The sequence below is a fragment of the Phocoena sinus genome, chromosome X, assembly GCF_008692025.1.
Source record: "Phocoena sinus isolate mPhoSin1 chromosome X, mPhoSin1.pri, whole genome shotgun sequence".
In the NCBI taxonomy this organism is placed as follows: domain Eukaryota; kingdom Metazoa; phylum Chordata; class Mammalia; order Artiodactyla; family Phocoenidae; genus Phocoena; species Phocoena sinus.
This window is the reverse complement of record NC_045784.1, coordinates 22,254,701-22,278,112: the sequence shown is the minus strand read 5'-3', so window position 1 is coordinate 22,278,112 and position 23,412 is coordinate 22,254,701. Positions and strand designations below refer to the sequence as shown.

The 23,412-nt window shown below is 36.5% G+C and overlaps 1 long non-coding RNA gene across 3 annotated transcripts in view; it reads left to right on the top strand.

The window, feature by feature from the left end:
- The window catches only part of LOC116746955, a 113,767-nt gene extending 96,110 nt beyond the window's left edge, over positions 1–17,657 (top strand). For 2 of the 3 annotated variants that reach the window (XR_004347928.1, XR_004347930.1), the window contains exons 2-4: positions 900–1,164; positions 10,214–10,326; positions 16,384–16,535. This is a non-coding gene — a long non-coding RNA (uncharacterized LOC116746955). Of the gene's footprint in view, positions 1–899; positions 1,165–10,213; positions 10,327–16,383; positions 16,536–17,504 lie in introns of those variants that run through there. The other variant, XR_004347929.1, reaches the window with a different exon arrangement.
- The last annotated feature ends 5,755 nt before the right edge of the window (positions 17,658–23,412 follow it).

Below are 23,412 nucleotides of genomic sequence, written 5' to 3'. Positions count from 1 at the left end.
ATCAAATATAAAGTATTTAAATTTCACTGTAGGTATTATCATTATAATTGCTTGATTTTTACTAAACATCATGACCATAATTTTCATCTGACTACAGCACTAAAAATCACTCTTACTGAGAGATCTTGAAAATGTGCTGTTTTCTTTGGAGACATATCAACGTGTTGGGTCTGGAGAAAGCAACTGCCTTGATTTCCTGTACATTAATAGAGAACAACATGAAGATGCACATCATTGTAAGAAATGATCATAAATTGTAACCAAAAGTCCCACATGGTTGTGGGAAGAGAAGACTAAGAATTGAGTGAGTCTTCTCATGACAAGATGGAAGGCAGGTTAGAGCAGGTTAAATTCTAAAGTGATGTTTCAAAATGCCTACGCATTTTAACTACTCGTCATTATAAAATGTAACATGAGGAGCTAGTCTATATTTAATTTAGATATTCTCTACTCTCTGAAAATTGCATGATGTTTGGACACTATATATTAGAAGACTGTGATGAAGACTATGTAAGGCTATCTAACATTTTTCCATTGTTTCCGATCTGTGATGTATTGAAAAACACTCCAGCTTCTCTATCAAACCTGATTAACTTATTTTGTATTACTAAAAATAGTAGGGCTTTTGCTTTTTAAAATCTAATTTTTACATAATTCAAAGCCACCTTTCTTTTATATATCCTTATAAACTTAGAATGTGCTTTCAAGGAACAGTAATCAGTCATGAGCTGTTTCAAATTCATTATTCTTCATTCCTTTCTGCAACATCTCCAAAATCCTCTGAGATCCAATACCTCTAGGTTTGCATTTAAAAACCTCAGTAGCCCAAGCCTCAACCTCTGTAACTTTTATTTCTTCACAACCCTCATTTATTCTGCTTTCCCTGGTGTATTTTTCAGATGCTGGTGCTTCATGTCTTTAAAGTGCAACTAGCTCATCCTTCCAGAGCTTCCCTCAACAAAGACTTCCTGAGCCTCCTGGGATCAGTACAGAAGACATTCTCATAAAACAGAACAAGCTCAAGACTTTTCACTGGGGCTGCATTTGAAGGCCTGTCAACCCTTATCGGAGAGATCGTTGTGAGGAAAATGGAGTTAGAGTTCTATGAAAAGAGGGGGAAAAATTGAGCCCCCCGAGTCAAGGAAATAGAAGATATTCAAAAAGGTAACACATGTAAATTACATTTGAACAAAATACATAAATTAGATTTGAACATAAAAGATGACAGAAAATTTTTTTTTAATTTCTATGCAATGCTTAAGTAAGGGTTGAAAACATTCAGTGAAAACATTTACTTGGTCCATATGAGAAAAAAATATATATATATACATATATATATATATATCTCAATTAACCTTTATATATAGTTAGGCTTTAATGAGGCATAAAATATTTCCATATAAAATACAGACTAGTTAGCCACAAAGAGTGCCAAAACAAAAGCATTTCACAATTATGAGACTTTGATATAATCGTATCCAAGGATACGCCTACAGAGTCTGCTAAATTTCAAAAAACCCTTAAACTAATCCTTAAATTGAAAGCTGACAATCAAATTGTATTCTAGTGATTGAGTGCTTTATTTTTATAGAAACTTTAAATTTTAAAAAATTTTCTGTATGTATATTATTTTTACACCCAGGACGCACTCAAAAACTGAGACATTTGTTTAAAAAAAAATCTTCTGCAGCATTTAAAGTAAATCTCTCTCCATCCTAATATAAACAATGACTATATATTTGCTAAAATAAATATTTTCCTAAATGAAATAAATTATTCATTCACTGTAAAAGATACCTTGCTCGTGATTAAAAAAAAAAAAACCCACAACAATATCAAGCTACCAATCTGTTAGGGCAATGCATCATCATAATGATAAACAAATTACTGTCCTTGGTAAATTCAGTGAATACCATTTAAAAGGAGGACTGAAGCCAAATAGAAAGTACTAATAAAGATAAAGCAGGGAGCTAGCAATGTCCTCTGAAATTGAACATACGCATTTTAACAGGCATTATCAGCCTTCCATGTTTTAAAGAATGATACATTAGGCACCACTCAATACTCCAAGGGAAAACCTTTAAGGCGTTTATAAAGTATGACTTGGCATACCTAGTTTTAAAGGGAATATTTACAGCAAAGTGTTAACATTATGCTTTAAAACAATCACAGCAACAGAATAAAGCACATCGGTCCATCAACACTTTATTCAGCAACTACATATAATGTGTAAGGCACTGTCAAAGTCTGTTCTAGATCTCAGGTCTAAAATTCGTCTTGTTTTCCTCCGAACAGGAAGTTCTTCATGTTTTAGGACATCAAAAACTCTTAAGCTGGTGATCAAGAGACTTTCTCCTTATTAAAATTTGTTACTGAAGTATATTATAATATATAAAAGGACATATTTCATAAGTTTGCACCCAGATAAATCTTCACCAAGTATACAACTATATAACCAACACTCAGATTAAGAAACAGAGTATTACATACATCCCAGAAGCTCCTTATTCCCCCTGCTAGTCACCCCACCTCCATGGGTAACTACTATCCTTCCTCTAACAGAATGGATAAGCTTTACCCTGATGTTGTACTTTATGTAATAGATTCACGCATCATGGGCTCTTTGGTTACTAGCTTCTTCCAATATTATTCATGTGAGATTCAGCTACATGGCTACATGTAGTTATAGATTGTTCATTTTCATTGCTATATAGTATTCCATAGAGAGGAACAGAGAGTATACACATTCATAATGTATTGTATATTCGTCTTTTTTGGAAATGTGAGTAGTTTGGGTTTGGGGCTATTACAAGTGGTGATGTTTGGGGCTATTACAAGTAGTGATGCTAGGAACATTCCAACACGTACCTTTTGGTGAATATGTAAGTATACAACTAGGAATGGAATTGCTAGGTCATATATCCTTATTAATTTGTAAATACATTTTCCATATTGAAAAATGGGGAAAAAAAGCAATGTAGTGCCAAACAAATCACTTAAAAGCTCACCATTTAAAAAGATATACAAAGTAAGAACTTAAGGGACCTGACTCTAACCTATTTCTTACCACAGGTCAGATACCACATTTAGCAATCTGATATGACTCATGCAGACTTTTTCTGTGCTATGTGGAATTAATAAAGGCAGAACAATTATTAAAAGTGACAGTCAGGAGTGAAATTCTACCATGTGTTGAGTGAGAATGTTAATTCACGTTTCAAAAAACCTCATCACCAAAGTACAGGCAATGTTTCTGACCACATCATAGTAACTGAGCTAAGAAGCATACACCGTAAGATTGGGAGGCTATTACTATCTTCACCAGTAGATAGCCAACAGCTCAAGAAATGAGTTCACTACATTTTAAAGTGCTTTCAATGATCTCATAATTTGAATTGCACTCAAATGTGATCTCTGACAGCTATAGCAAAGTTTTACAGTTTTACGGGTATTTATCATACAAGCATCTGAATGAAAGCACTTCTGATTCAAATTCTAGAAGACACACATCACCAGAAAAAATAAACTTAAATTCATCATCTTTAATTCTGTCAGTCTGAGCTCATTTTAAAAGTTTTTTTAAAAAAGTATTTAAATCCAAATATTTGGCACTACCTCTTCATAGAAAGAAATATATCCATTTCAACAATGAAATCCTTAACCCCCCCCCCCCAAAAAAAAAGCCACTTTCTTTTCTGATAGACAAGTATTTTAAAGTATTCCTACCACTTTAAATTTGCAATGACCTCATCATCCTCATCCTGGTTTCTTGCTTACAGAAAAAGCAGTTCCGTTTTCTCACACTACTTAAATCTTGAGTAAACAACAGATCTTTGTTGAACCTCACTTGGTTCTCTTATTCCTCTCTATTCCTGTTTTTCTCTATTTTGAAATTTTCTCAACATTTTGAAATATCACAAGAAAATAGAAGATACTGTCTTACTTTTTAATTTTAGACTAAACTGCAGATATATGAAGCATCTTTGTGCTTTCAGATAAATTATTGTACAGCTGACCCTTGAACAATGCGGGTTTGAACTGCCTGGGGTCCACTTATACGTGAATATATTTCAATAGTAAATACTACAGTATTACACGGTCCATAGTTGGTCGAATCGTGGATGCTGAGGAACCCCAATGTGGAAGGCCGACTATAAATTATACATGGATTATACATTGTTCAAGGGTCAACTGTATTGTGCAAATGGTTAATTCCTCCAGAGTACCCTTAGAAGGGTCTCAGTGTCTAAGATAAGATCCCCTGTCTCTTTCTCCTGAAGTTACCTGTACATGTCACTCTTACTTTAAAGTAAAATTGACATCTCAGAGTTTTAAAAATAATTCCCACTGAAACCTAATTGTACAATATTTTTAAGAAAAGTATATTTTCCTTTATACCTAAAATTTATTGAGTGCTTACATATACTATTATCTAACCCAAGTGGTTTGTATGTATAATCTCATTTACCTCTCACCCCCCAAAAAGGAAGAAAGGCTATAAGATAAATTATACTATTATTATGGTTGAAATTCTTGTTTAATAAATAAAATAAGGTATAGCGAGATTAAGTAACTTTCCTAAGACCACGCACTATCAAATGTTGGGGCCAAGATCTGATCCCAGGCAGAGGGACAACGAAGTTCACCTACTTAACTACCATGCCCTATTGTTTCCCAGATTCGTACATATGCCTGTATATTCAAAATACTTCTAATTTATTCACCGCTCCCACACAGGACTCTCAAGAACAATAAGAACTATCTTCAACACCCACAACCTAGAATAATTACTTATAGGAAGCTCCAATTTCCCTAAAGACTGGTCTGTCAAAAAACTAAGTTGACACCATTGACACCAACTGAACATCTTAAGACCAATGGCCCCTACAGGCATATTCCAAAGGAAGATGGAACAGTTTAGGCATCCAAAGTCCAAGGAAAAGATCAGGAACTTGGAGATGTGTAGTAGTTAAAAGGGAAGAACAAAATGTGTCTAAGATTCAGGGAAAGCAGGTACCAGAAAGCTAGAAATTAGAGCAAGGGAAGCAAATAAGGTAAAGAGAAGATCATCAGTACTTAAAGCTCAGAAAGGATGTTTCTGAACCTATAAGGCACCTACCTTTCCTATTCAGGCCCCCAGAGTCAATGCCAAATAAGCCTGTGTGAAGGCTTGTGGGAGGTAATCGCATACTCATGGTATGCGTGGGCAGGAGGCCAAACCCATTTAAGAAGTTTTCCTCATGCCAGGCTAGCATGGGAGCCCTGGAAAACAGGCAGTGACAAATCAAACATTATAATACACTTTCAGTGGGGAGAAGGTGCAAAATCAGGTAGCAGAGCCACTCCAGGTAAACTTCCCCTACTTACCAGTTATACGTTGGGCTGGCCCTGGGGAATACTCAGTATTAATGGGATCACAATATTAATAGGATTTCATAAAGTTTAGGGATGCATATCTTTAAATTACTTGCTTATCCCCTCCTCCCCACTGCTTTTTCCCTCTCCTTTTCCAATCAGAAATCAACAGAGGAAGGTAAGAAAAGAGGTGTAAAGGTGTAGAGACTGAATTCCTTGGGAAGTCCAGAAGAGCCTTAACCAAATGGCGGGATGGAAGAAGACTAGGGTACGGAGATTAGACATGTCCACTGAACAAAAGGGGTCTATTCAGACGAGCTGAGCACTGTGGCCAAGCTGCGCAATGTTCTAGGGCAAATTACCTCATAATTGTGTGCCTCAATTTCCTTAGTTGGAAAAATAGGTGTGACAATGCTTTCTTCACAGGGTTATGAGGAATTGAAATAAGACATGTGACAGTATCTGGTATATCTTAGGCATTCAAAGATGTCAGCTGACTCAATTCTTTCTCTGAACACTCACACAAATGTTTATGTCTCTCTTAAGGCATAATTTACTTCCTACTTGCACTATAGTTATTTCTACATGCATCCTATCTCCTGCATTAGTGTGTAAGCTCACTGACAGCAGGATATATGTCTGATCCATGAGTATCTTTCTTAGTTGGAATTTAGTAAATGTTTATTTGGATGCATATGTTTAAAACAGAAAAGACCACTGAAAGACAATGGAGTGCATAATAATCAGCCAAGTAAAGATTGGGAATGGACCCTGTCAAATTACCCATGACCTTTTGCACAGAGCTAGAATAATCCTAAAAATTCATAAGGAACCATAAAAGGCCCAGAATTGCCAAAGCAATCCTGAAGAACAAAGCAGGAAGCATAACCATCCCAGACTTCAGACAATACTACAAAGCTACAGTAATCAAAACAGTGTGGTATTGGCACAAAAACAGACATACAGATCAATGGAACAGAATAGAGAGCCCAGAAATAAACCCACACACCTATGGTCAATTAATCTTTGACAAAGGAGGCAAGAATATACAATGGGGAAAAGACAGTCTCTTCTGCAAGTGGTGTTGAGAAAATTGGACAGCTGCATGTTAATCAATGAAGTTAGAACACACCTTCTCAGCATACACAAAAATAAACTCAAACTGGCTTAAAGACTTAAACATAAGACATGACACCATAAAACTCCTAGAAGAGAACATAGGCAAAACATTCTCTGACATAAATCATACCAATGTTTTCTTAGGTCAGTCTCCCAAGGCAATGGAAATAAAAGTGAAAATAAACAAATGGGACCTAACTAAATTTACCAGCTTTTGCACAGCAAAGGCAACCATAAACAAAATGAAAAGGCAACCTACAGACTGGGAGAAAATATTTGCCAACAGTGCGACCAACAAGGGCTTAATTTCCAAAATGTACAGAGAGCTCATACAACTCAACAACAAAAAAACAAACAACCCAATCAAAAAATGGGCAGAAGACCTGAACAGACATTTCTCCAAAGAAGAAATACAGATGGCCACTAGGCACATGAAAAGATGCTCAACATCACTAATTATTAGAGAAATACAAGTCAAAACGACAACGAGATACCACCTCACACCAGTCAGAATGGCCATCATTAAAAAGTCTACAAATAACAAATGCTGGGGAGGATGTGGAGAAAAGAGAACCCTCCTCCACGGTGGGAATGTAAGTTTCTACAGCCACTGTGGAAAACAGTATGGAGGTTCCTCAGAAAACTAAAAATAGAATTACAATATGATCCAGCATTCCCACTCCTGGGCATATATCCAGACAAAACTATAATTCAAAAAGCTACATGCACCCCAACGTTCACAGAAGCACTATTCACAATAGCCAAGACATGGAAACAACCTAAATGTCCATCGACAGATGAATGGATATAGAAGATGTGGTACATATATACAATGGAATATTACTCGGTCATAAAAAAAGAATGAAATAATGCCATTTGCAGCAACATGGATGCAAATAGAGATTATCATACTAAGTGAAATAAGTCAGAAAGAGAAAGACGAATAGCATATGATATCACTTATAGGTAGAATCTAAAATATGACACAAATGAACCTATTTATGAAACAGAAATAGAATCAGGGACATAGAGAACATACTTGTGGTTGCCAAGGGGGAGGTGGATGGGGGAGGGTTGGATTGGGAGTTTGGGATTAGCAGATGCAAAGTGGTATATATAGAATGGATAAACAACAAGGTCCTACTGTATAGCACAGGGAACTATGTTCAATATCTTGTGATAAATCATAATGGAAAAGAATATGAAAAAGAATGTATGTAAATGTATATATGTATATAACTGAGTCACTTTGCTTTATAGCAGTAACACAACATTGTAGTTCAACTATACTTCAATTAAAAAAAAAAAAAAAAAAAAGGATTGGGAATGGAGATGTTCAAGGCAGGAGATACCTGGACGACATTCGGTCCAGTGGAGAAAGAGCCAGAAAGTCCTTATAAGTGATAGAGGGACACAGCAAATGGACTGTGTTCATGGGAACCAAGCAAGATGGGACACCATCTTGGGTCTTATGTTTGCAACTTGGGTCTAGTTGAACTAGTAAAAATTTAAACAACAAAAAAATTTGAGCCAAAAAAATCAAGTTACTGGGGGACATGGGAGGAAATAAGTGAACATATACATAATTTTAATGTTAATAAAAATAAATACTTTCTAGAAGTAATGACTGTGGTTCTAGAGTTAGTAAATTCTAGGTTTGACTCTGGTTATTAGCTATTTAATTGTGGGCAAATTATATAATTTCTCATGTGTCATATATGCAGAATAATAGTACCTACTTCAGGGAAATGATGAGGGGATTAAATAAGATAATTCAAGCTAGGGCACTTAGCACAGTGGTGGCAATATAGTAAGTACCCAAAAAATGTCAGTTTTAACAATAATAATTATTATCATTATTGCTTTCATTTTACAACTGAAAAATACAGAATCTGGGACGATAACATAATATTTCCAAAGTCATATAGCTAATAAGTGTTGGAACCTGGAATTAAGCCCCGGTTAGACGGCCAGGGAAGCCCACACTGTTAAGACTTACAATAGAAGCAGAACGTTTGGACACATGAACAAAACAAAAGAGTACTTCTTAGAACAGCAGAGTCTGCACAGGACTGACCCTGTTGGTGGTGTGTATTGTCTTGACCCACTATGTCCTAACATAAAGATTAGTCTCATAGACAGCAGAAGGGTAGCTTAAACCTCAGGGCTCTGGTCCCTAACCCAACCATGGGGGCTGGAAAGAGGTATAAATGGGAGTTAGTTTGGTCACTTCGATCTCCCTTAAATGTTCCTGATAATCTGGCAATCCATCAGTTGGGAAAATATCAACATAAAAACTATTTATTGTTGGGAGGTGGAATAAGAACATGATCCTTGCATTAATATAAACATGGTTTTAAGTTCTGGATCTTCCACTTACTAACTCAAACTACAGGTGAGTCATTTAACATCTTTAGGGTTCAGAAAGTCCTTATAAGTGATAGAGGGACACAGCAAATGGACTGTGTTCATGGGAACCAAGCAAGATGGGACACCATCTTGGGTCTTCATCTGTAAAATGGCAATATTAAAAGTAGATACAATATACTTGTAAAGTCTTGAAAGTTAAATGTAATGTACATGCTGTATACTCAGTAAGTGTTAGCTATTCTGGACATATTATTAGTACTCACCCATAACTGGTTCTCCTCTCCTTCTTTGACTCATGGGAGGCTGACTTCCCAGCTGTCTTGAAGTAGGTGTGGCTGTAGGAATAGCTCCAGCTAATGAAGTGTAAACTGAAGTGACATAAGTTACTTAGTGAGAGAAAGTGTGGAAAGGCCCTGCCCAGCCTCCTCTGCTGTGGCAACCCTGGAAGACCATGTTGAGATGGTGTGACAAGTTGGTGCCTCTTTCCAAGCCTGGGTCTCTTAGTGACTGTGTGGCACTGGGTGCCTCCTTGCCCTATTTTGGACGTGTACTTTGAGTGAAAAAGTAAAACGTTGTTGTATTGTCACTGAGATTTAGCAGTTACCGTGTTATCCTAGCATACTTAAATCTATCCCATCTAATACAGGTATTATTATCATCATCCATTATCATTATATTGTTCATCATCATTTTCATGGTATCCACCACTGTACTTAGTATATTTTACGTTATGAATTTTGCTCTACTTCTATTTTGAAGCACATTAAATGTAAATTACAGTAAGTATAGTTTGGGTCAACAATAAGTATGTTTAAATGTTTTGTCACCTTTAACTCACTATCTTATGGGACATTGAAATTCCACACTACGGACAATTTAAGAGGTGAGAGTTAATTTTTTAAAGATTTAAATACTTTTAAAAAGTATGAAAAGTGTACAATATGGCAAAAACTCAAATTCCAAATGGAGGAAAATTTTTTGAAATACTGATTTTACATAAGCCTAGGAATCTATTTCTAAGATACAGAATAAACTTACTTTATTTTTAAAGTAGCTACTGAAAACTTAACAATGAGTAGTGAATTGTGTTGGGTGCCAAATGATACAATAATTATAGGAAAGGCACAGATAAGTGCCTTTGCACCATTCTTGACAAGACAGTGAAGTCTGAAACCATGGGATGAGAACAAATGAGATGCAAATAAGACTATGTTAGATTTTTAATTTTATCTAATACTATCAAATGTCAGCATTATACTAGATAGTATTGTATAATATCTGCATTATTTAAAGAACACCAGCTGCTTCAGGATATAACCCCCAAATCTCAGGAACTTACCCAATCAATGTTTATTTCTCTCTCATGCAGAGTCCTGGTCAGGAGGTTCTCCTCCACGTGGTGACTCATGAATCCAGTTTCCAACCATCTAATGGCTGTGCATTTGGCTGGCTGATAAACAAAGAGAAAGAACATGCAGAATGGTAAGAAAAGCTTAAGAGCACAGGCCTAGAAATGTAGCCCAATATATTGTCCAGAGCTAATCAAGAGTCTCCACCCATATGCAGTTATGTTGAAACAAGAATATGCAGTAATATGCAATGAATACATATATGTATATATATGCAGAATTAAGGATTTTACATTATTAAATATTGAATTTAAACTCTAGAAAATTAGACTGCGAGTATCCAAAAATATAGAGCAAGCAACAATGTACTAAAAAGTATGGAAAAACTGCTGAGTAGAATGCAGAATGAATCCAGACACTTCAACATCCATCTAATGGGACTTCCAAAAAGGCAACAAAGAAAGAATTGAGAGAGAAAATATAATGCTTAGAAATTTCTCCAAGCTGAAAATATTCACTATATTCTGGATTGAAACAACCAAAAACTATACTGCAAAGCAGGATGTACGTCTGGTACAGTAGAGTGTAATGTCAGACAAAAGATACAGGGAAAAGCGAGATTACTTATAATAGGTAAAAAATAGACATCAAGCTTCTAATCAGAAGTATCTGAAATAAAAATATCTGTGAAGAGAGCTTAAGATTAGAAGAGATAAAAAGAGAAAAAGTTTGAACATACAATTGTATATGTAATTAAAGAGTGGGAGAAAGAAAAACATTTTCATACATTCAGGAACTCAAAACCTTAACCATTAAAGAACACGTTCTGAAAGAGTGAGTAAAAGATGTGTTCCAACAAAAAAAGAAAATAAAATTAGAAGTAAGGAGTGGGGTACAAGAAGTAATGATAAACAAAGCAAAACAAAAAATCAGGAACTCGTTAAATCTAAGTATTTATTGCAAAATATCATGCTTATGAAAATCTGGAACTAAAATTCTAAATAGAAGCCGCATTAGAATTTGAAATGATAAGGGGAAAGAGTGGACAGTAATGAAACCATGATGAGTTTTTTGTTTTGTTTGCTGTAGAGTTTTAATTACAGATTTACTGGAAAATTATAAGTTAAATATTTGAAAATTTAAGAGTAATTCACAGAATAATAAAAATTAGAATATTAGAAAATTAGAATAGAATGGAAAATTAAAATTTGAAAATAGGAGATGAAAAGAAATAAACAAATTCAATAAATCCAACAAAAAGCCAAAAAGGGAGGAAGGAGAAAATATAGAAAGCATACCACTACACAGAGAAAAATAACAGAAGTTGGCAAAATTAAATTAAAATCATAGTATATACGAAAGGTTCAAAATCGCCCCTTAACTCCTCAGAATGCATTTAAATATTTGAGAGCTTTATCCTTATTTTCAATATACTCTATTAATCCTTAATTATTCAAGTCATTCATTTCTGAAGAGCTTTTGCAGTTGTTTTGAGTTGTGATTTCAGTTTACCTTTGCAATTCAGGGTCAGTTTCGATTTATCTCCTCATCGTGGGTCTTATTTTCCTACCACTTTGCATACCTGGTAAATTCTGACATTATAGACATTTCGATTTTTTACCTTGTTGGGTGCTGGATATTCCTGTATGCCTAAAACATTCTTCATCTTTGTTCTAGGATGCCATTAAGTTCTTGGAATAGTTTGATTTTTTTCAGATTTTCCTTTAAAGACTTGTTTGGCAGGACCAGGGCAGTGCTCAGTCTAGGGCTTATTATTCCTCCCTATTAAAATAAGACTCTTCTGTGTATTCTACCTAATTCCCCATGAGTCATAAGATTTTCCAGTCTGTCTGGTGGAAACAGGCCCTATTCCCAAGCCTGTGTGTATATTGAGCACTTTTACCTCTCATGTGAAACATATCAGTTCACCTTTAATAACATAATTAGAAATTGTATCTGGTCTTATTGGTCCCTCCCTTCCCAGTTTTGATTCCTTTTTATCTTTTAGCCCTTTAACTTTCCTTTGCATTTGAAAAAGATTTACTTCACTTGTATCATCCTGTCCCCTTCAGCCCTCCAGCTTATTTTCCCATCACTGGACATCTTTGAATCTACTGGGTATCTTTACAGAAAAATGCTGGTAACAATTGAAGAGTTTATTTTATTTAGCTTGCCTTTTCCCTAATCCATTAATAATTGCCTAGCAGGCCCATAAAATTGAAAAGTTAGAGACTGAATAGCACATTCTTATTTGTTTTATCCACAGAGAAATAAATCTACTTGTAAGATTTAATCCTACAATCCATTAAAAACCATCCAAGTGTCATTGACTTCCAACTGAGAAGTCAATGCTTTCAATTTAGGAAGATAACGCACCATCTTTCATGACAAAAATTTTTTTCACTTTTGGGTTTTTAAGAGTATTATCAATAAATATCAAATTTAAAGCACACTTAACGTCAGATTCTACAGAACAACCAGGAAGAGTTATTCATCCCAGGTTCATACTATATAAGCTTTTAGATGCTGTGCATGCATGTGTGTATATGTATATGTGTGTTGGGTGTTATTTACAGAGGAAATAAAATGATTATAAGATCCTCATAGGTAGATGGATCAATGAATGGGTGGCATAGAAAACGACCATAAACTTCCTTAGTACAAAAGGCAGTACACAGAAAAGTTTGTATAGATTTACATCAAGCTAGATAGGCAGCAAGTCTACTTTTTACCACAATCTTTACTATTGACTGAAGTGGCTAAACTCTCACTTTTGTGAGGCTAGAATAAGGGAGGTAAGTGGCGAAGAAACAGGCCTGACAAACAGTAAATCTGTTAACAATGATAGGTAAAAAGCACGGATTCGGGAAACAAAGAAAGAATTCTTTAAGACCTTGACTAGGTGTCAAAACAAGTTTGAAATGAGGGAAATGAGAAACCAAAAAAAGCCTAAAATCACATGTTGGAGTCCTGTAATAGACAGAGAATAATGAGAAGGAGACTTGAGGGAAATGTGTAAAATTCAATTCCCCAGAGAATCATGATGAGACCCTGGGAAAAAGAACAAATCCTTCCATGAAGATAGTATTTAAATCAGGGATATCCATGTACCTGAATTGATTTGAAAGCAGTTCTACCAAGAATCAAGAAAGATTAACTGGAAAACATTTACAATATTTTTATGTGCTTATCCTGCCTTTTTATTGAGGTATAAATTGACATACAGTATTATGTTAGTTTCAGGTGTACAACGTAATGATTCGACATTTGTATATATTGCAGAACGATCACCACAATAACCCTAGTTAACATCTGTCACCATATAGTTACAAATTTTTATTTTTGTGATGAGAACTTTTAAGGTCTGTTCTCTCAGCAACTTTCAACTATGCAATACAGTTTTATTAACTATAGGCACCATGCTGTACAACACATCCCTTTAACTTATTTATTTTTATAACTGGAAGTTTGTTATAATATTTTAAATCTTATAAGCCTAAATCATAAGTCATAGGTGGAAAATTCATTTTACTTCATTCTTATTTTTTTCAACAAGAACTTCTTAACGATTTTAAGAGAGCCAGTTTGCTCAGAAGAGAACATAAAAGGGAGGTGGCTCAGGAAGTAAGGAACTTCCTTTCCTTCATACGTGCAGCACTGGATAAATAGCTGTATTTCATATGGGTTTAGGTTTAGGCCACGTAAAATGAGTTAATTCTATATCCTTTCCACTCCAAAGATGGCACTATGGGCACACCATCTCTAGGCACACGTATCTGTAAGACACACATCACACAAATGTCAAGACATACATACTGACACACCACTGTATGTTCCACCAAAACCCCTAGCAATAGTGGTGCTAGGTTTCCCTCTGAGTCGTTGTTCAAATGGTAAGGAACATTTACATGCGTAATGGAACCCAGTCCGTCTCTCCTCTCTTGTAGATAACCCCCCTAGTGACCACAGCACACTGTTCTAAAGGCAATACCTGAATGTAGTCAGAAGCTATGAGAGAGCTGGATGAACTGGTTCACAAGGGCATTAAACTTACCCTTGGAATCATGAGAAACTCAACGTGAAAGCTAGTGAAACAGAGAAAGAGGTCAAATTAAAGCCTTTAGAATTGGAATGGCTAAAGATTTTAATCATGATCAGTGAGGTGGGTCTATTTCTAAGATGCCTATTTAACCTTAATAGCTTAATCTCTCCAAAAGAGAAGACGATAATCTCTCAAAAACAGCACAGAAAAGAGGGTAAAATAGAATATAAGCCCTGGCTATGTGTATGACTGTTTGACCTTCTGTATGTGTAGCTTAGAAAGTAGACATGAGACGTAAAGCTTACTTTAAGATTGCGATTTGATCGCCTAAGTTTTAGGCTGTAGGTTAGTTTCCATATATATTTAAATTATTCAATGGAAGTTCCTATGAAAAGGGTTGTGTAGTCCAAAGGAATTCCTGCTGCTTATATTAAAATGCTTGCTATGCTCCTCTACGATATTTCCAGGGGCATTTTCTGTTTGTTTCTTGGTAGAATGTCTGTAAGAGGGTGACATACTATCACCACTGTACAAATATTTGTTTCACAGCTGTGAAGAAAGTATAATGAGAGAATAGGAAAGTAAAACAAACAATAAATAGGACCGCACATGAAACCCTGAAATGTGTTGCCACCATAAATGAAATATGTATTTAATGATTCCATAATTACCATGACTGAAAAGGTAATATACACAGAAAGCTTTAAAAACCGATTGCATACTCTCCAGAATAAATAACTTAGCTAATACAAAATTATTCACTTTTTCAATAGAAAATTGCGGGAAAATACTTTTTATCAATATCTTTCTTCTTTGTTGTTATACATATACATTGTCATAAACTGAAAAATTTGAAAGAGAGTAAGTTTCCCACTTAGAAGGAGCACTGTTAAAGTGGCATTAGCTACTTCATTTTTAATGAACTGTTGGTAAAATTAGTATCAGAGAAGGCCGGTAATACTGATAATCATAAAAAACAGAATGAGACACACTCTACCAAAACTCCTAGCAACAGTAGTGGTAGGTCTCCCAGCAAGATGGTGGCTGGCTCAGGTCATTTTGATTAACGTACCTCCATTTCTAGCACACAGAAGTAAAGTTTCACATGCCCAATATTCTAGTCTATGCCTCAGTCTTCTGAGTAGATGTTCCCTAAGCTTCCTTTCTGGCCTATGTGGATTTCTCCCAACAAATTTGAAAAAGTACCTATTGTGATTCACCAAGTAAACATTCCCTGCATCTTGCCCTCCACTCTCTCACTTCCCATTTGCATTCAATAGTTCAGAGGTGGCTTGAACGGCAGTTATGGTCTGCCACTGGGAAATTTCTATAGAGCTAAATATTTATAACAATAATAATAGCTAATGTTGATTAGCAATTTCTATCTGCCAAAGACTTTGCTAAGTGTTTCACACATTTTATCAACCAAACTGAAGAAGAAACAGAGGATTAGAAAGATTGAATACTTTATTCCAAATCACCCAGATAATAAAGGTGGAGCTGGAATTTGAACTCTTTGTATGTCCTACTCAAGATAACAAGCACTTAATCACTCCTTCACTGCATATTGTCCAAATGCAACTACAGATATACTGGTTGTAAGCCAATTCCTGATGACCTGAAGTGAAACAGAATATACTGAGGACAACTCAGAAAATTCTAGACTCACAGAATACTCTAGGACCTAATTGGTTACTAGAGACTTCAGGCAAGGGTTCTTAAACTAAGCTTCCATAGGTGGCACACGTAAGAAGTAAAAATTGCAGGTAAAGACATGTCAACAAGAGTGACACGCAAGGAGCCTTAACAGACAGCTTGTTCAGTACGTGGCTCATTGGACATATGATGATAGCATTTAGTTCCGGTCTCAATCGTGAGTTCAGTATATGTCTGTGTGAAGTCAGGCAGTGAAATATTCTTAGACCACTCAAGACATTCAGATCACGGATATCCCCTCTAATGTCTAAGTGTTTAGAGTATCTGTTATAGATACAAGTTCAAGACCCACATCATCCACTTGCCTAACTTTAAACTTTGTGAAATCTTTATAATGTATTGGCTACATTTTAAAAAATGTAAAAGATTCCATTTTTGTATATTACAATAAAATCCTTTCTTATTTTACTTAGAAAAATATTTTCCTTGCAGGAGCACTAGTAAAACAGAATTTGATATGCTTCAGGAGCTTTCTTGAAGATGTGGGGATATGGAAGAAATACCTCAATAACTCGTTTCCCACTTCTAAAGCTGCACTAAATGAAAGGAGCTGTTATTAATCTTGCTGTCGCCACAGAGAGCAATGAAGCAATCAGGTGTGGCTAGTCAAAATAGATTCAATTATGCACCTATAGAACTTTTCTTACTCAGAGCACAAAAATGTCACTTAATATAGATTTTGAGTTCTATACAGTAGAATTGTAGTATATTAGAAAACGTTCTTCAAATTGAGCAACTCTGAAAGCTGTGAAAACCTTCCTACTCCACATGTCTCACAGAATATAAATGGAACAGAGATGTCAGTGAGAAAAGTCAATTTTATTTTTCTGCAGGTTCACCAGCGTATGTTTGCTCAAAGTCCATTGGCAAGATTAGAAGTTTGTTGCTATTCAAGTCATTTTGCATGTTCTGAAGGACTTTATTCATAGTTCCCATACTGCTAAAACTTAATCACTTAATCTTCTACCAGGTCCCGAGAAAGCACAAAGTAAATAATGTTTTACGAATGGTTCTGATGAACCTAGGGGCAGGACAGGAATAAAAACGCAGATGTAGAGAACGGACTTGAGGACACGGGGAGGGGGAAGGGGAAGCTGGGACGAAGTGAGAGAATAACATTGACATATATACACTACCAAATGTAAAATAGCTAGCTAGTGGAAAGCAGCTGCATAGCACAGGGAGATCAGCTCGGTGCTTTGCGACCACCTAGAGGGTGGGGGGGGGGAGATGCAGGAGGGAGGGGATATGGGGATATATGTATGCATATAGCTGATTCACTTTGTGATACAGCAGAAACTAACAGAACACTGTAAAGCAACTATACTCCAATACAGATGTTAAAAAAAAAATAATGCTTTACTGAACAACAAGGGGAAAGTTAATGAAAAGGTGAGGGAGGGGAAAGGAAAAAGAGCAGGACCCCACGGAGAAAAAACAGAGTTGCATTTCTTACATTTAGTCCTGACACATCATGAAAACTAATGATGTAACTCCCATGAGCTGCATGCAAATCAGAGCATTAATCTCTAACAAAATGGTTTATGTTACAGGAACCAACAAACAGATCTCCTTCAACTGCAGTAAATCAAACATGGTGGGTCGTTTCCGTTTGACTGATGAGTACACATGTCACTGGCAGGAGGGCAGTGACATATGCAAGAGCAATAAATATTTTTTCTGACACTCCAGCAGCCCTTGTTCAATGACACTAAAGGAAGATAGAAGACTTCAGGAGAAAATGCAGGCCTGTCTCTGTTAGCTGTCGTGCCACTGCCGAGGCAGCAACTCCAAGGTGATTTGGTGTTCTGTGGTGTAGCTTACACATTTAGTCTTAAACAAATAAATAGCCTGAAAGCAAAGAATCAATAGTTCTCTCAGAACAGTGTCCACAGTGTTTCAGATGATGGCATTCTCCTAATAACTTAGATTTCCTTTAATGACAGTGATCTTGGGCATCTTCAGATTCTCTGACCCAGTGCTCAACCAAATCTTGTTAAAGATTTTCTTTGTCCTCCACAACACTACAGTTTATGTGCTGTCTGCGTAACTTCCCTTTTCCTAGTAGGAAGAAAATCAGGGACAAATGTGTTAGAATGTATTATGTTATAATCCATGTCCAAGAGATTTTGAGGTATTTGACTCCAAAACACCGTGTACTAACTTTTCAATTATCTCAGTATTTCCTCAAAGCTCCTCAAATGTTATGATTTTGGCCCCTACCAAGCATGGGTATTAACGGCTACTATGATTCCCTCTAATAGGCAAAATGCAATAGGTGTATTAAAATGTAAACCTGAGTTGTTTACAGCTTGACTTGTGTGGCCTCTAATTCCCTTTGAACACCTGCTGTCACCAGAGGACACCTGAATCTCAAGTGGTGAGGAGAATAGCACATGGTTCACATGGACCTCTGCCAACTCCGGTGCCAGAGTCGCAGTATAGTGGAGTGTAAAAACTTCGCATGGTTCAACCAGATTCTGTGGGGCAGGATTGGAAAGACAGAGTTCTGGGCCTGCCACAGAACAAAGATCCAACCAGAGAGATGGCCGTTTTCAGGGCTGCCAGGAAAGTCACTCAAAGAGATGGGTGTGGCAAGTGAGCAAGAAGAGACAGGCAAGTTACCCATTTTGAGATCCAAGAAAAGGAAGTTTGTCAGATATGGATGCCACACCACGGTAAAAGGTAACGCTCTTTGGTCCAGTTTCAGGGAGTTGTATTCTCTTGCTAAAAGCCTCTATTCCAGTCTCCTGATTGCACTTTAAGAGAAATGAACAAATCTGGCCTGGCCTCATAATCACTCAAAATTTGATACTTAAAATATAGGAGAACAGTGGAGTACTGTCCAATATAAAAACAAGTCAAGAACTGGACTTAAAATATTCTTCTAGTACTAATTTGGGTAAATTGCTTACCATTTGTAAATATTTATTTTTATTTTTTTACATCTTTATTGGAGTATAATTGCATTACAATGGTGTGTTAGTTTCTGCTTTATAACAAGGTGAATCAGTTATACATATACATATGTTCCCATATCTCTTCCCTCTTGCGTCTCCCTCCCTCCCACCCTCCCTATCCCACCCCTCTAGGTGGTCACAAAGCACCGAGCTGATCTCCCTGTGCTATGCGGCTGCTTCCCACTAGCTATCTACCTCACGTTTGGTAGTGTATATATGTCCATGCCTCTCTCTCGCTTTTTTTTTTTTTTTTTTTTTAGTCTATTTCAGAGGTAGAATACTTCATTGTGATATATTACTTTTCTCATACAAAAATTGATGCGTCTTTAGCACATCCTCAAGATTATTCAGATGCTCAATATATCATTTCTCACATGGGAACCCATATTTTCCTGAAGACTACCCTCTCCAGCATGTATATAGTTGCCAACAAAGCCTCAGGAAATTACAGCATAGAACTGACTTCAAATCAGTCAACTCCATCATGTTTCTCTTCCCAAATCACTTACACTGAGCTCCCTTTTCAATTCCTATACATGAAGGAGATACTATAAATTTGCTGACTATGGTGATAACAAAAATATAGTCCCACTTCCAGTTATGATACAGCAGCTTAGAGTTAGCCAACCAATCTCCTGCCAATACCCCCACCCAACTGTAGAGAAATATTGAAATCATAGCTGATTAAAGGTACAGGACATCAACGAAGGCAGGCAGAATTTGAGTATCTGAGACATGCTCTGTTGATTTTCCAACAGACACTATGGAAGCCAGGAAACAATAAAAGGCTCTAACATGCTGACAGAAGATAACTGTTGTTAAGCAAAATTTTATACACTACAAAAGTATCTAGCAACAGAAGGTAAAATTAAAATATTCTCAGACCAAAATAGAGAATTTTTTCATCAGCAAACACAAAAAGATTTATAACTTGACCTAATTGGCATGCAGTAGAAAACAACTGAATATACATTATTTCCAAATCATATGGAGCATTTACCAAAATTGACTGTGTGCTGCACAAAAAACATGCCTCATTTTAAAGTATTAAAATCACTGAGAATGTTTTTAATTTTAAAATGAATTTGAAAAGATACATGCACCCCAGTGTTCACAGCAGCATCATTTATACTTGCCAAAATATGGAAGCAACCTAACCGTCCAGCAACAGATGAACGGATAAAGAAGATGTGGTATACATACACACAATGGAATACTACTGAGCCACAAAAAAGAATGAAATTTTGCCGTTTGCAACAACACAAATGGGCTTGGAGGCCATTATGCTAAGTGAAATAAGCCAGACAGAGAAAGACAAACACCGTATGTAATCACCTATATGTGGAATCCAAAAAATACAACAAACTACGGAATATAACAAAAAAGAAGCAGACTCACAGATACAGAGAACAAACTAGTAGTTATCAGTGGCGGGGGGCAACATAGAGGTGGGGGAGTGGGAGGTACAAACTACCAGGTGTGCTCAAAGATAGGCTCAAGAATGTACTGCACAACACAGGGAATAGAGCTACTATTTTGTAATACCTGTAAATGGAAAGTAACCTTTAAAAATTGTATAAAATTTTTAAAAATAAAAAAAATTTAATTAAAAATAAAAACTAGTAAATATCCAAATATTCAGAAATAAAGAAATTACTTCTCTGCATCCTCTACTTCTGCTCACTGCTTAAATGTTGAAATTCCAAGATTTCTCATTACTTTGCTTTTTTTTGTTTGTTTCTGCTTTATAACAAGGTGAATCAACTATACATATACATATGTTCCCATATCTCTTCCCTCTTGCATCTCCCTCCCTCCCACCCTCCCTATGCCACCCCTCTAGGTGGTCACAAAGCACCGAGCTGATCTCCCTGTGCTATGCGGCTGCTTCCCACTAGCTATCTACCTCACGTTTGGTAGTGCATATATGTCCATGCCTCTCTCTCACTTTGTCACAGCTTACCCTTCCCCCTCCCCATATCCTCAAGTCCATTCTCTAGTAGGTCTGTGTCTTTATTCCTGTCTTACCCCTAGGTTCTTCATGACACTTTTTTCTTCTTAAATTCCATATGTATGTGTTAGCATACGGTATTTGTCTTTCTCTTTCTGACTTGCTTCACTCTGTATGACAGACTCTAGGTCTATCCACCTCATTACAAATAGCTCAATTTCATTTCTTTTTATGGCTGAGTAATATTCCATTGTATATATGTGCCACATCTTCTTTATCCATTCATCCAATGATGGACACTTAGGTTGTTTCCATCTCCAGGCTACTGTAAATAGAGCTGCAATGAACATTTTGGTACATGACTCTTTTTGAATTATGGTTTTCTCAGGGTATATGCCCAGTAGTGGGATTGCTGGGTCATATGGTAGTTCTATTTGTAGTTTTTTTTTTTTTTTTTTTTTTTTTTTTTTTTTTTTTTTTTTATGCGTTACGCGGGCCTCTCACTGCTGTGGCCTCTCCCGTTGCGGAGGACAGGCTCCGGACGCGCAGGCTCAGCGGCCATGGCTCACGGGCCCAGCCGCTCCGCGGCATGTGGGATCCTCCCAGACCGGGGCACGAACCCGTGTCCCCTGCATCGGCAGGCGGACTCTCAACCACTGCGCCACCAGGGAAGCCCCTATTTGTAGTTTTTTAAGGAACCGCCATACTGTTCTCCATAGTGGCTGGCTCCCTGACTTCAGACTATACTACAAAGCTACAGTATTCAAGACAGTATGGTACTGGCACAAAAACAGAAAGATAGATCAGTGGAACAGGAGAGAAAGCCCAGAGATAAACCCACGCACATATGGTAACTTTATCTTTGATAAAGGAGGCAGGAATGTACAGTGGAGAAAGGACAGCCTCTTCAATAAGTGGTGCTGGGAAAACTGGACAGGTACATGTAAAAGTATGAGATTAGATCACTCCCTAACACCATACACAAAAATAAGCTCAAAATGGATTAAAGACCTAAATGTGAGGCCAGAAACTATCAAACTCTTAGAGGAAAACATAGAACACTCTATGACATAGATCACAGCAAGATCCTTTTTGACCCACCTCCTAGAGAAATGGAAATAAAAACAAAAATAAACAAATGGGACCTTATGAAACTTCAAAGCTTTTGCACAGCAAAGGAAACCATAAACAAGAGCAAAAGACAACCCTCAGAATGGGAGAAAATATTTGCAAATGAAGCAACTGGCAAAGGATTAATCTCCAAAATTTATAAGCAGCTCATGCAGCTCAATAACAAAAAAACAAACAACCCAATCCAAAAATGGGCAGAAGACCTAAATAGACATTTCTCCAAAGAAGATATACAGACTGCCAAGAAACACATGAAAGAATGCTCAACATCATTAATCATTAGAGAAATGCAAATCAAAAGTACAATGAGATATCATCTCACACCAGTCAGAATGGCCATCATCAAAATATCTAGAAACAATAAATGCTGGAGAGGGTGTGGAGAAAAGGGAACCCTCTTGCACTGCTGGTGGGAATGTAAGTATTTATTTTTAACATGTCTTGGTTGTGCTAAATTAAACCTATGGATGCTCCAGCTCTCAAATCCTGACTTTCTATTTCTACTAATTATTGAACATATATATTTACAACCATATCTTGCTATTGAGCTGCTGTGTTACAATCACGATTCATAATTAATGAAGCATTCCAGCTTATAAATTATGTTGTTATGCAGTCTCAGTTTTACAAAAGATATTCCAAGATTGAAATCTGACATGAATTGCAATGTCTCTTTAACATACCTAATATGCAAATATCAAAAAAACTAGAAAATTTTTAAAAACCTGCTATTTGAAACTTTTAAAACTTGACAGAACAAAGAGACAATTCTTCTGCATACTAAAAGTTAATGAGTTTCAGTCATATACCCATCCATTCATTCAAAAATCATTTATTGAATGAATACCATAAGGCAGATGCTATACCAAGGAGGGCTAAGAATGGAGTAGTGAATAAAAAAGACAAGGGCATTATCTTCATGGATCCCACATTTTGGGGGAAATTGAAACCAGTTAGAGAACAGTAATATTGTCATTTATAAATGCCCTGTGTAGCACAGCCCTTTCCTCATGGAACCTTCAATCTAGCTGGGAGATGATGTTAAATAACCACATGAATACTTTCACTCACGACAACAGTTACAAAGAAGTGCAGGTAGCAGGGAGAACATAACACAGTGGAACGAAACCCACTCTGGGGATCAAAGGATGCTTTTCCAAAGAAGTGACTTTATCCTATGAGATGAAAGAGGAAAATTTGTTTCTTAAAAGTGAGAAAAGAGAGTGGAGGTGGAGAAGAATGTTTCGCATGAGGAGTATTTGCAAAAGCCTGAGGCAGAATGGTTTATGGAGCTTCACAAGAAATCCAAGTAAGATTGGCAAAGAGTAAATGAGAGGTAGAATGGCAGGCATGTCAGCCAGTTTACTGGGGACAAGGGCATAGACCAGGTCGGCAAGGGCCTGGTGGTCAATTTTCATA